Source organism: Castor canadensis, chromosome 8 (genome assembly GCF_047511655.1).
Source record: "Castor canadensis chromosome 8, mCasCan1.hap1v2, whole genome shotgun sequence".
Taxonomy (NCBI): domain Eukaryota; kingdom Metazoa; phylum Chordata; class Mammalia; order Rodentia; family Castoridae; genus Castor; species Castor canadensis.
In genome coordinates this window covers 72,880,489-72,893,957 of record NC_133393.1, presented here as the reverse complement: position 1 = coordinate 72,893,957, position 13,469 = coordinate 72,880,489, and the positions used below count along the sequence as shown (strand labels likewise).

The window sequence follows — 13,469 nt, the reverse complement described above, 5'->3', positions numbered from 1 at the left end:
ACTCATCCAAATTACTTTAAAAAGCTTTCTTTATTTTTTAATTGAAAATATAAAACACTTATTGAATTTTTATAAGGTTTTTAAAGATTTCAAATAATTTTCCAAGTATATTTATAGCAGGGTATACATATGTAGTTTTGTGACATTTCTTCTTTTTTTAGCTTTTCCTTCAAAGGACTTGTTGTTTAACATCTTTTCATTCTCCTGCCTTCCTCCTTCTTGTCATTGTCATTATTTGAGGGTGATTACCATTATTAGCACTAACATACTGTAATTATGAAATCCTCAAAAAAGTCAAAGACCTCACTTATTCACTTTGCATTGATTAAGTACCAGAACCACAGTGTTATAATTCATTCTAAGTTTTAAACAAGAAAAGACACAGTATATCAAATTTCCAGGGGTTAAGAAGATTCCCAAAATACGTTCCTTCACTCCTTGCATTTTGAGGCTTGGAAATGAGCTTTTATCTTAAATTAATAGTATAGTTTCCTAAATGAATATTTACTCTCTCCAGTTTTGGGAATATTTTTATAATTGGATGCAATGATGTTTCTCACAGATGTATAGCCTGTGAAGACTGGTTGACTACATCCTTGTTCAACTCTTCTGGGTTGTCTTTTCTTGTTGATCTTTTCCAAGTTCCAATCCTTATTTTTCTTCCTTTACAAAATCACTTTGACAATTTACTTAAATAGAAATGTCCCATGCCACCAAACTGCTATTATTTAAATTGGTCATAAGAAGTATTCACGTCTTTGTTAAAAATCATTTTCTATTTTTACTGTTTTATTTTACAGTTGTATAAATTGTAGAACCAAGTCCCAAGTAGCCTTAGGATGTAGAATTTGTATATTTCCTACACATAGAATACCTTTATGGACTTTATAATCACTGTTCAGTTGTTATTTATTATGTAATTTTAATCATCCTAACATAAGCTGATAGAGAAAAGTTACCTATATGCATTTAAAGCATACTTTATGAAATACTTAAGTAGAAATATTTCTAACTCAATTGATTTATATTCCCTACACACTTTTGAGTGTCAACTACAAATATTGTAAATGTATTTTCTAGGCATCACAAATCTGTGTGACTCTGACTTCCTTATTTCTCAGATATTCTATGAATTTATTTATTTATCATTTATGTATTTTTCTGTGTAATTAAGAATGGATCAAAATAAACAAAATCTCTCTCAAAGTTAGATGAAAAAGTTTTCATAAAAAATTTCCTAATACACATATATAAATAGAAAGGCAGTTATATATATATATATATATATATATATATAATTATATTGCCAAATGGTCACTTGACATGTGAGAAGAACTGTCTCTACAAAATATACTCATGCATGTGAAATGAAACAAAATTTGATATGTGGTGATTTTTTAATTAAAATTATAGTGACAATTTTTCAATACAGTGATACAGGCATTATTATAAGAGACAGGCAGAGATATATGTAGTAATATTTTAACATAGAAAAGAGAGTGACATACATCATAGACTAAATAAAATCATGTGAACACTCACTATAACCAGTGAAGTACTTGACCTTAATATTTTACCAAAGACGTGTTCTTTCTTCCATTGCTGTTTCTTAGATATTCACAGAAATACCTATATCCTTATAAAATGTTCTTTCTTTTGAACTTCATGTCTGTGGAAATGGATTAAATAAAGCAAGATGTATCATGAAAAAAAATCAGCAGGCAGTTCTCTTGGAGACCCAAGCTGCATGTGGTGGTAAAACTGAAAAATCATACAGTTACATAATTAAAGCATCTGTTTAGAGAATACAGAGCTATTCTAGAAGCACATACTTATTTTAAAGCATTTAGAGAGGGTATATTTATTTTTTCTGTACAGCTTAGAATAACTTTGGAAAATTTCCTTACAGGTTTGCTTGAAGGAAATATTAAAAAGTACCTAAAAGGAAGTTTAGTTAAAGTAATATTCTTGGCAAGTTATTCTTCTTAGGTTCTCTCTTATTTTTGTAATTTTTCTTTGCTTTGATTATTTTATGCTTTACACAAAGTGCAGTTCTTGGGAAGGATTTGACCATTAAATTGAACATGGGCTTGGGAAGGACTGTAATTATAAATGTATGGGCTTTAAAAAATGCCTAAAAATGATATCACCATTCCAATATAGTGATGAAAATATTATGATGAAAAACATCTATTCTGCATAGAGTAAAACCCAGGTATATTTAATATCAATTATATAACATTAATATCAATGCTGATATGATAAAGATAGCAGTATTATATGATAAATGGGAGAAATAGTACTTTTATTTTTATTTTTGTATGAGATAAAATCTACAAATAAGATTATCAAATTGACATACATTGGAAACACAATTTATCAAGGTGCATCTCAGTGGTTAAAACACTTGCCTAGCATATGAAAGGCTTTTGGCTCAACACACAATAGTACAAAAAGAATAGAAAAGAGAAAGACAAGAAAGAAACTGAAATATAACTTTCATTAATGAATATCTAGATGATTTATTTAGAGAAAGCAGAACTTGTGAATTTTGGCTAAAACCTACAAACACTTAGGCCAGAGATGAATTGAGCTTTAATGTGTACATTCTGGAGTAAGTTTTGTTGTCTGGAGTAAGTGGTGTGTCTATTCAATGACCTGACATGATGGAAATATTTCTGAGTGCTTCATAGAGGTAGTTCAAACTGCCAAAGACTAATTAAAATCAGATGAGTGTGAGTTGTTAAAGTTAGGACTTGATAGTCTTTTTCCACTAACTAGTCTGTTGAATCCTTATGGTTCAGGGACCCTTGACATCTGTGTTGCCATTTTCTTCTTCAGTTACTACTGATGTAGCTTCAACAGAGTGAAATGAATGTTGATCTGCCTTGGATGCTTTAGAATTTAATTTGATTTTGAACTTCAGACTTAAACTCTATGAAGCAGAAGTGTCAGAAATAAACACACATTTATGTATTCTTGTGCGATGATTCAGCTCATCAGTGCTATACTTAGGTGTATAAATCCACAAAACAACTCAATTCTCAATTTGCAACTACAGAGTGTCAAATGGAAAATAGATCCTAAAATGTAAAATCTAGGGCTTTCAAAACCCAGCTGCTTTGACATGATATAGGCAAAATAAAATGAAAAATGACTTTTAAAAAATATTGGATGCAATTAAAAATTAAAGAATTAACCAAATTTTAACTTATGTACACTCAACTGTTTATGTTATCTCTTTTATATAATTATGTTATCTTTTTTCTCTGCACATATTAAATTGTTTTTATTAATCCAGAATGGCATACTACAGATACTGTACAGCATGAACATTTATTCATTACAAAAATGGCTTCCAAACCATTAAAAATGAATTTGAAATAAGAGCATGAAATGGAAGAGTAACATCACAACTGTTAGGAAACATTCAAAGTATTCACAAAAAATTTTATAGTTAGCATTTTAATAAACCAGACAGTTTTACAATCACTTCATGCCAACTACCATGGCACTGAATGAACAGGTTGCAGCTCTATACAGCATTTTGCAACATCAACATGCCTACATTTTTATTTTATTATTATTCTTAAAGTTCACTACCTACTTTATGTCATATGCGTACATAAAAGCGGCTGCTGGTTTTTCATTTAAGAGTAATCTAATATGCTGACTTTTGACCCTTAAGGGTTTATGCCTCTTTGTTTAAAATGCTTTCTGGATAATCTGCTACTAAACACATTTTGTTATAGGTGACATTAAAACTACATACAAATCTACCTATATGACATCACACCAAAACATGATGAACAGAAAGTTCAGCATCAAAATAGGGAGAAAGCTAAAGTCACAGAGAATTTTGGCACATAAAGTTTTGCACACTGTCAGTCCCTGTCCTAAGGGCACAGGGCATTTGGCTAGGAGTTCATGGGAGAAACGGGCAGTTTCCACTGCTGCTCAGACAGCATCTAACATTCCCTCACTAATGTTCAAGTCTTGTTGTCCTTAATGGCTTTTAAATCAACTTTGTTAATGCTACTGATTCTTAATGCAGAAATTAATGTCCATTTGGTAGCATCTAGGTTTCATACAGGAAAAAAAAGTCAAAAAGGGAAACAAAAAATATATACACATTTTATATATAAACTTAAAAACCTTGTACAAATGAGTTGTTATATATAAGATGCTTATGCTAAGGGAAAAAAACTTTATACAGTTTCAAGAAAAATATTTAAAAAGGGACAACATACAGGTACGAAAAGCAACATCTAAAGCAATAAATATTAGTGGTCCAACAGCTCTGTGATTTCATTAAATGATGAATAGCACCCCTTTCCCCCAAAAAGAACACCACCATGGAACAAGGTATATTAACACATTTTAACTCTTTGTTTCTGTACTTTTAAATGATAACAAGTAACATCACAATAAAAGTTGTTTCACACAGAAAAAAAAAGGCAGTGGCACTGCATTCATTGTGTCCTTGTGGTTTAAAAAACAGGTCTAAAATGATTGGTTTGCAAGCTCACATTTAATACAAATAATACAGAACCAACTTCTTCTGGAGGGCTGCTACAAAATTGCTTCTCTCTTTTTTTTCTTTTTGTTTTTTAATCAGTCTTTTGAAACTTAGCTATCCAAACTATGTAACAATTATGTATACGTATATATATATATATATGTATGTATATATTTATGTTATATATATATATTTTAACACTACAAAGACTTTAAACAGATGTTGATAAAAATTTCGGTAGAATCATGAGGTTGTTCTCTCATCTACATATGTAAAAGGAGATATTGAAATAAGAATAGGTCATATATTGACCAATGAACTCAATAAACATCAACTCATGTAGCCATATGGCACAAAATTAAGAGTACAAAACAAAAGTTTTCAGAGTGGGGTGCGGGTCAAACCAAGAACCTGGAAGAAAACACTTAGAGCTGACTCTAAAGCTATTCTAACGACTTGGTTATGAGGCACAGAGGTTGGGGCTGGATCCCAGCCAGTGAGTTGTGGAAATGTAAGGAAGATGTTGATGGCTGTGCGAGAGATGAGGAGGGGACGATGGGCGGCTGCAAGGCGGCAGGTGGCAGGTCCAGGGCCCCCGTTGGGACAGATGGCAGAGGCCTTGCCATGGGTGGTCTCGGCCAGCAGGAGCGCAGGTGGTGGAGGCATCATGGACAGTTGCGCCAGGGGGTCAGGCTTCAGGGACAGGGACAGAGGCTGTGTCTGTTCAGCCTGTGACTTGGCGTCTGGCGTGGGGACCCTAGTAGGTACAGGGACCGGGGTGGCGAGTCTAGTAAGCGTCCATCTGAAGAGGGTGGGCTGAGGCAGGGTTTGCACCATAAACACTGTGGGTCAAGCCGGAACAGAGCCCTACACTTCTTTGGAGTGTTTGCATCAGCAGGGGCCTCACCAGTTTGTCTGCTGATCAAGGCACTCAGCCACGACCTTGGCTCTCATTTCTTTTTTTTTTTTCTTTTATTATTCATATGTGCATACAAGGCTTGGTTCATTTCTCCCCCCTGCCCCCACCCCTTCCCTTACCACCCACTCCAGCCCCCTCCCTCACCCCCCCACCCCCTCAATACCCAGGAGAAACTATTTTGCCCTTATCTCTAATTTCGTTGTAGAGAGAGTATAAGCAATAATAGGAAGGAACAAGGGGTTTTGCTGGTTGAGATAAGGATAGCTATACAGGGCATTGACTCACATTGATTTCCTGTGCGTGGGTGTTACCTTCTAGGTTAATTCTTTTTGATCTAACCTTTTCTCTAGTTCCTGGTCCCCTTCTCCTATTGGCCTCAGTTGCTTTTAAGGTATCTGCTTTAGTTTCTCTACGTTAAGGGCAAAAAATGCTAGCTAATTTTTTAGGTGTCTTACCTATTCTCACCCCTCCCTTGTGTGCTCTCACTTCTATCATGTGCTCAAAGTCCAATACCGTTGTTGTGTTTGCCCTTGATCTAATGTCCACATATGAGGGAGAACGTACGATTTTTGGTCTTTTGGGCCAGGCTAACCTCACTAGAATGATGTTCTCCAATTCCATCCATTTACCAGCGAATGATAACATTTTGTTCTTCTTCATGGCTGCATAAAATTCCATTGTGTATAGATACCACATTTTCTTAATCCATTCGTCAGTGGTGGGGCATCTTGGCTGTTTCCATAACTTGGCTATTGTGAATAGTGCCGCAATAAACATGGATGTACAGGTGCCTCTGGAGTAACAGTCTTTTGGGTATATCCCCAAGAGTGGTATTGCTGGATCAAATGGTAGATCGATGTCCAGCTTTTTAAGTAGCCTCCAAATTTTTTTCCAGAGTGGTTGTACTAGGCTACATTCCCACCAACAGTGTAAGAGGGTTCCTTTTTCCCGCATCCTCGCCAACACCTGTTGTTGGTGGTGTTGCTGATGATGGCTATTCTAACAGGGGTGAGGTGGAATCTTAGTGTGGTTTTAATTTGCATTTCCTTTATTGCTAGAGATGGTGAGCATTTTTTCATGTGTTTTTTGGCCATTTGAATTTCTTCTTTTGAGAAAGTTCTGTTTAGCTCACGTGCCCATTTCTTTATTGGTTCATTAGTTTTGGGAGAATTTAGTTTTTAAGTTCCCTGTATATTCTGGTTATCAGTCCTTTGTCTGATGTATAATTGGCAAATATTTTCTCCCACTCTGTGGGTGTTCTCTTCAGTTTAGAGACCATTTCTTTTGATGAACAGAAGCTTTTTAGTTTTATGAGGTCCCATTTATCTATGCTATCTCTTAGTTGCTGTGCTGCTGGGGTTTCATTGAGAAAGTTCTTACCTATACCTAACTCCAGAGTATTTCCTACTCTTTCTTGTATCAACTTAAGAGTTTGGGGTCTGATATTAAGATCCTTGATCCATTTTGAGTTAATCTTGGTATAGGGTGATATACATGGATCTAGTTTCAGTTTTTTTGCAGACTGCTAACCAGTTTTCCCAGCAGTTTTTGTTGAAGAGGCTGCTATTTCTCCATCGTATATTTTTAGCTCCTTTGTCAAAGATAAGTTGCTCATAGTTGTGTGGCTTCATATCTGGATCCTCTATTCTGTTCCACTGGTCTTCATGTCTGTTTTTGTGCCAGTACCATGCTGTTTTTATTGTTATTGCTTTGTAATATAGTTTGAAGTCAGGTATTGTGATACCTCCTGCATTGTTCTTTTGACTGAGTATTGCCTTGGCTATTCGTGGCCTCTTGTGTTTCCATATAAATTTAACAGTAGATTTTTCAATCTCTCTAATGAATGTCATTGGAATTTTGATGGGAATTGCATTAAACATGTAGATTACTTTGGGGAGTATCGACATTTTTACTATGTTGATTCTACCAATCCATGAGCATGGGAGATCTCTCCACTTTCTATAGTCTTCCTCAATCTCTTTCTTCAGAACTGTATAGTTTTCCTTGTAGAGGTCTTTCACATGTTTTGTTAGGTTTACACCTAGGTATTTGATTTTTTTTGAGGCTATTGTAAATGGAATCGTTTTCATACATTCTTTTTCCGTTTGCTCATTGTTAGTGTATAGAAATGCTAATGATTTTTCTATGTTGATTTTATATCCTGCTACCTTGCTATAGCTATTGATGATGTCTAGAAGCTTCTGAGTAGAGTTTTTTGGGTCTTTAAGGTATAGGATCATGTCGTCTGCAAATAGGGATATTTTGACAGTTTCTTTACCTATTTGTATTCCTTTTATTCCTTCTTCTTGCCTAATTGCTCTGGCTAGGAATTCCAGTACTATGTTGAATAGGAGTGGAGATGGTGGGCATCCTTGTCTGGTTCCTGATTTTAGAGGGAATGGTTTTAATTTTTCTCCATTAAGTATAATGCTGGCTGTAGGTTTGTCATATATAGCTTTTATAATGTTGAGGAACTTTCCTTCTATTCCTAGTTTTCTTAGAGCTTTTATCATGAAATGATGTTGGATCTTATCAAAGGCTTTTTCTGCATCTATTGAGATGATCAAGTGGTTTTTGTCTTTGCTTCTGTTAATGTGGTTTATTACGTTTATTGATTTTCGTATGTTGAACCACCCTTGAATCCCTGGGATGAAGCCTACTTGGTCGTGGTGAATAATCTTTTTGATGTGTTGCTGAATTCGGTTTGCCATTATTTTGTTGAGGATTTTTGCATCAATGTTCATTAAGGAGATTGGCCTATAGTTCTCCTTTTTGGAGGTGTCTTTGCCTGGTTTTGGGATAAGTGTAATACTGGCTTCATAAAATGTGTTTGGCAGTTTTCTTTCCCTTTCTATTTCATGGAACAGTTTAAGGAGGGTTGGTATCAGTTCTTCTTTAAAGGTCTGATAGAATTCAGCAGAGAATCCATCAGGTCCTGGACTTTTCTTTTTGGGGAGACTCTTGATTGCTGCTTCAATTTCATTTTGTGTTATAGGTCTATTCAGGTGAGTAATTTCCTCTTGGTTCAGTTTTGGATGATCATATGTATCTAGAAATCTGTCCATTTCTTTTAGATTTTCAAATTTATTTGAATATAGGTTCTCAAAGTAGTCTCTGATGATTTCCTGGACTTCCATGGTGTTTGTTGTTATCTCCCCTTTTGCATTCCTAATTCTACTAATTTGGGTTTTTTCTCTCCTCATTTTAGTCAGGTTTGCCAGGGGTCTATCGATCTTGTTTATTTTTTCAAAGAACCAACTTTTTGTTTCATTAATTCTTTGTATGGTTTTTTTGGTTTCTATTTCGTTGATTTCAGCTCTTATTTTTATTATTTCTCTCCTTCTATTTGTTTTGGGATTTGCTTGTTCTTGTTTTTCTAGGAGTTTCAGATGTATCATTAGGTCATTGATTTGGGATCTTTCAATCTTTTTAATATATGCACTCATGGCTATAAACTTTCCTTTCAAGACTGCCTTAGCTGTGTCCCATGGGTTCCGGTAGGTTGTGTTTTCATTTTCATTGACTTCTAGGAACATTTTAATTTCCTCTTTTATTGCATTGATGATCCATTCTTCATTAAGTAATGAGTTATTTAGTTTCCAGCTGTTTGCATGTTTTTTGTCTTTACTTTTGTTGTTGAGTTCTACTTTTACTGCATTGTGGTCAGATAGTATGCATGGTATTATTTCTATTTTCTTATATTTGCTGAGGCTTGCTTTGTGCCCTAGGATATGATCTATTTTGGAGAAGGTTCCATGGGCTGCTGAGAAGAATGTATATTGTGTAGAGGTTGGATGAAATGTTCTGTAGACATCTACTAGGTCCACTTGATCTATTGCATATTTTAGATCTTGGATTTCTTTATTGAGTTTTTGTTTGGATGACCTATCTATTGATGATAATGGAGTGTTAAAGTCTCCCACAACCACTGTGTTGGCGTTTATATATGCTTTTAGGTCTTTCAGGGTATGTTTGATGAAATTGGGTGCATTGACATTGGGTGCATACAGATTGATGATTATTATTTCCTTTTGGTGTATTTCCCCTTTTATTAGTATGGAATGTCCTTCTTTATCTCGTTTGATCGATGTAGGTTTGAAGTCTACTTTGTCAGAGATAAGTATTGCTACTCCTGCTTGTTTTCGGGGGCCATTGGCTTGGTAAATCTTCTCCCAGCCTTTCATCCTAAGCATATGCTTATTTCTGTCGGTGAGATGAGTCTCCTGTAAGCAACAAATTGTTGGATCTTCTTTTTTAATCCATTTTGTCAAACGGTGTCTTTTGATGGGTGAATTAAGTCCATTAACATTAAGCATTAGTACTGATAGGTATGTGGTGATTCCTGCCATTTAGTTATCTTAGTTGTTTGAAGGTTTGATTGTGTGTACCTAACTTGATGTTACTCTCTACTGTCTTGCTTTTTCTTATCCTGTGGTTTGGTGCTGCCTGCCTTTTCATGGTTAAGTTGGGTGTCACTTTCTGTGTGCAGGATCCCTTGCAGAATCTTTTGTAATGGTGACTTTGTGGTCACATATTGTTTTAGTTTCTGCTTATCATGGAAGACTTTTATTGCTCCATCTATTTTGAATGATAGCTTTGCTGGGTAGAGTATCCTGGGGTTGAAGTTATTTTCATTCAGTGCCCGGAAGATCTCACCCCATGCTCTTCTTGCTTTTAATGTTTCTGTTGAGAAGTCTGCTGTGATTTTGATGGGTTTACCTTTGTATGTTACTTGTTTTTTCTCTCTTGCAGCCTTCAATATTCTTTCCTTAGTTTCTGAACTTGTTGTTTTAATGATGATATGTCGTGGAGTAGTTCTATTTTGATCTGGTCTGTTTGGTGTCCTGGAGGCCTCTTGCATTTGTATGGGAATATCTTTCTCTAGATTTGGGAAATTTTCCGTTATTATTTTGTTGAATATATTACGCATTCCCTTCGCTTGCACCTCTTCTCCTTCTTCGATGCCCATGATTCTCAAGTTTGGTCTTTTGATGGAGTCAGTGAGTTCTTGCATTTTCTTTTCACAGGTCTTGAGTTGTTTAATTAATAGTTCTTCAGTTTTTCCTTTAATTACCATTTCATCTTCAAGTTCTGAGATTCTGTCTTCTGTTTGTTCTATTCTGCTGGATTGGCCTTCCGTTTTGTTTTGCAGTTCTGTTTCGTTCTTTTTTCTGAGGTTTTCCATATCCTGGCTGTTTTCTTCTTTATTGTTGTCTATTTTTGTCCTGAGTTCATTTATCCATTTATTCATTGTGTTCTCTCTTTCACTTTGGTGTTTATACAGTGCTTCTATGGTTTCCTTTATTTCTTCTTTTGCTTTTTCAAATTCTCTATTTTTATTTTCTTGGAATTTCTTGAGTGTCTCCTGTACATTTTGGTTGACCCTATCCAGTATCATCTCTATAAAATTCTCATTGAGTACTTGTAGTATGTCTTCTTTTAAATTATTCTTGTGGGCTTCATTGGGTCCTTTGGCATAGTTTATCTTCATTTTGTTGGAGTCTGGATCTGAGTTTCTGTTCTCTTCATTCCCCTCTGGTTCCTGTACTAATTTTTTGCTGTGGGGAAACTGGTTTCCTTGTTGTTTCTGTCTTCCCGTCATTGTCCTTGGTGTTGTTACTGTCCCTGTACTGTGTGTAATTAAGTATTTTCTAGCTTGTAATAATAACAATGGTAATATTGAGAATGGAAGAGTGAGCTGAGATGGAAAGCAAGAAGTTAAAGAAAAGGGGAAAACAAATATACAGACAAGAGGGAGAAAGCAGAACAAGGTGTCAGACAAGAGAGTTTCAAAGGTATAAACAGGGAGTGTTAGTGTACTAATTGACAGTAAGCTGAACAGACAATAGAGAGACAGAGAGAGGATTGAAAATCAAAGATAAAAAAATAAAAAATAAGTATATGAAAGTAATATCTATTTATAAAAATGAATTAAAATAAAATGGAAAATAGAAAATTAAAAAAAAAAAAAACCAAAAAACTTCCAAGTTTATATGCAATGCAATTTCAGTCTTAATAATTTGGATGTCCGTCTCAATCTCCAGTCCTGGAGTTGGTGCCTCAGATGTTGTTCTGTAGTTGTCTCATCAAAGGGGATGCATAAAGTAGAACAAAACTACACTCACACACACACAGAAGGAAAAAAAAAAAAAGCCCCACCAAGTGTCCCCAGTTCAAATGCAATACAGTTTCAGTAAGTTTTTCGGCTTGCAGGTGTAATTCGGTTGTTCTCTCATCAAAGGTAGGGAGAAAAAGAAAAAAAAGCGTCTGGAGGCAGTTCTGAGAGTGGTATCTGCAACTGTGGCTCGCCTGCCTGCTGCTCTCAGCCTGTAGCTGGCGGCGTTATTTATGCAGATCTCTGGGGTGAGCTAGCACTCACCTGGTCCCACAGGCTTTGTTTGTTCAGAGTTCTCCTGTGCGGGGGGCCTCTGCTACAGGCTTTCCCCTTTTCAAGCACTGGGAAAGGTGACACTGCCCCGCGTTGTCAGGCCTGCGTGTTTATTTACAGTTCACGTGGGAAGTGGATCTTCCCTCCTCTCACAAGCGTCCCCGCTCCTGGTTGCTGGGTGCGCCCCGCTCCCGCCAGAGCCTCTGTGGCCCACCCAGCTTGTTTATTTACAGTCCCGGGAAGGATTCCCTTCCCCCAATCTTCAGCGCTCAGGGCGCCCCACCCTCTTTCCAGTGTGTCTTAATTGTTCTTATTGCTTAGTACTCAGTTTCTCTTTTTTTTTCCCCGGGTGGAGGTCAGTCTGTCCAGGGGGCTATGCTGCTCTGGCCCAGGCTTGTCTGTGGGGGAACCGTGGTACCGCGAAGCTCACCTGGTCCACGTCTTCCCAAGCCGTATGGGCGCCGGCCACTGGCGGCCCCGGGGGCCCTCCTCGGTTCTCCGTTTAACGTGAAGTGGAGATTCTCTGCGCCGGCTGGAGATGTGGAGGAGTCAAAGTTATGCCTTTTCTCGTGATTATGCCTGCAAAGTGTGTCTCCAGCGTCTCTCCAAGATTTCACTATAGGAGGGTCGCTTTCTGTTCCTACCTCTATCCGCCATCTTGGAATCTTCCTCATTTCTTTCACATACAACATGAACGCATTAACGGGCTTCTTTATGTGGGGCTTCTTCTTTTCTTCTTCCTTTTTGGAGGCCTGATGCTTTGAGCTATGGAGTAAGCCGACGTCACTCTGGGAGGATTCCTGTTTGACTGTTGCTGTGACTATGGTACCGTGGGGTATGTCTGTCGTGTGTAGAGTACGATGTGGTGGAATCGTGTGGGGAGGGAACCTAGAAGACAGAAAGCTGGACACGGAAGCATTGATGGGATAGGGCTGTCTGAATCCTCCTGTAGTGATTGGGTACTCCGGTTGACCTTGCTGTGGTACTAACCATCCTAACGGATGGGGGATTTGTCCTATGGTTCTGGGTGATAGCGGTTAATATGGAGATATGTCTGGAGGGTGCAAAGGCCGTGGGATTCCTGTTTTGGGGTCCAAGTCAGCTGGTAAGTGGAGAGGTGGGTTCCCTGGGGTGAAGTGTTCATTGCTGTAGGTGATGAGAGGCGTGAGTGGGTGAACAGGATGGGGGTACTGCACCACCGGCACTTTGTTCGTGACAATGTGCGCTGGCGATGGTGAGTGGTCATCCTTGAGGGCTTGTCTGCTCTGGAGGCTCCCTGCCTGGACACCAAGTAGCAGCCATTTCATCTAAAGACAGGTTCAGGCGGTGGGCGAGAGAGATCCGTTGGGGAAGTAGGGGCTCCTGAGGTCGGGGATCATGATGAAGGACTAGCCAGGATAAAGTGACCCCTTAAAGAGCCCTCTATCTTGCCTTTTGGCGGCTTCCTCCAAAAGTTCCTGGGATTTATCCCAGGAACTTTTGGAGCGAAGTGGAGGCCGTCTTTCTGCCTCGGAATCGGAGGAGCTATTCTGATTTGTTTCTGATTCATTGACTGGAGACGACTTTACATCAGCTAAGTCCCTCTCTGCAGAGGAGTTGTCCCAGCTCTTCTCCTCCTGCTCACCCTCCTCTTTGAAGGAAAT

General features: G+C 37.5%; 1 pseudogene; it reads right to left on the bottom strand.

Annotated features, from left to right (window-relative positions):
* Nucleotides 1–4,962: 4,962 nt before the first annotated feature.
* On the bottom strand, nt 4,963–13,220 carry LOC141425907 (transcription factor 7-like 2; annotated as a pseudogene).
* Nucleotides 13,221–13,469: the final 249 nt, after the last annotated feature.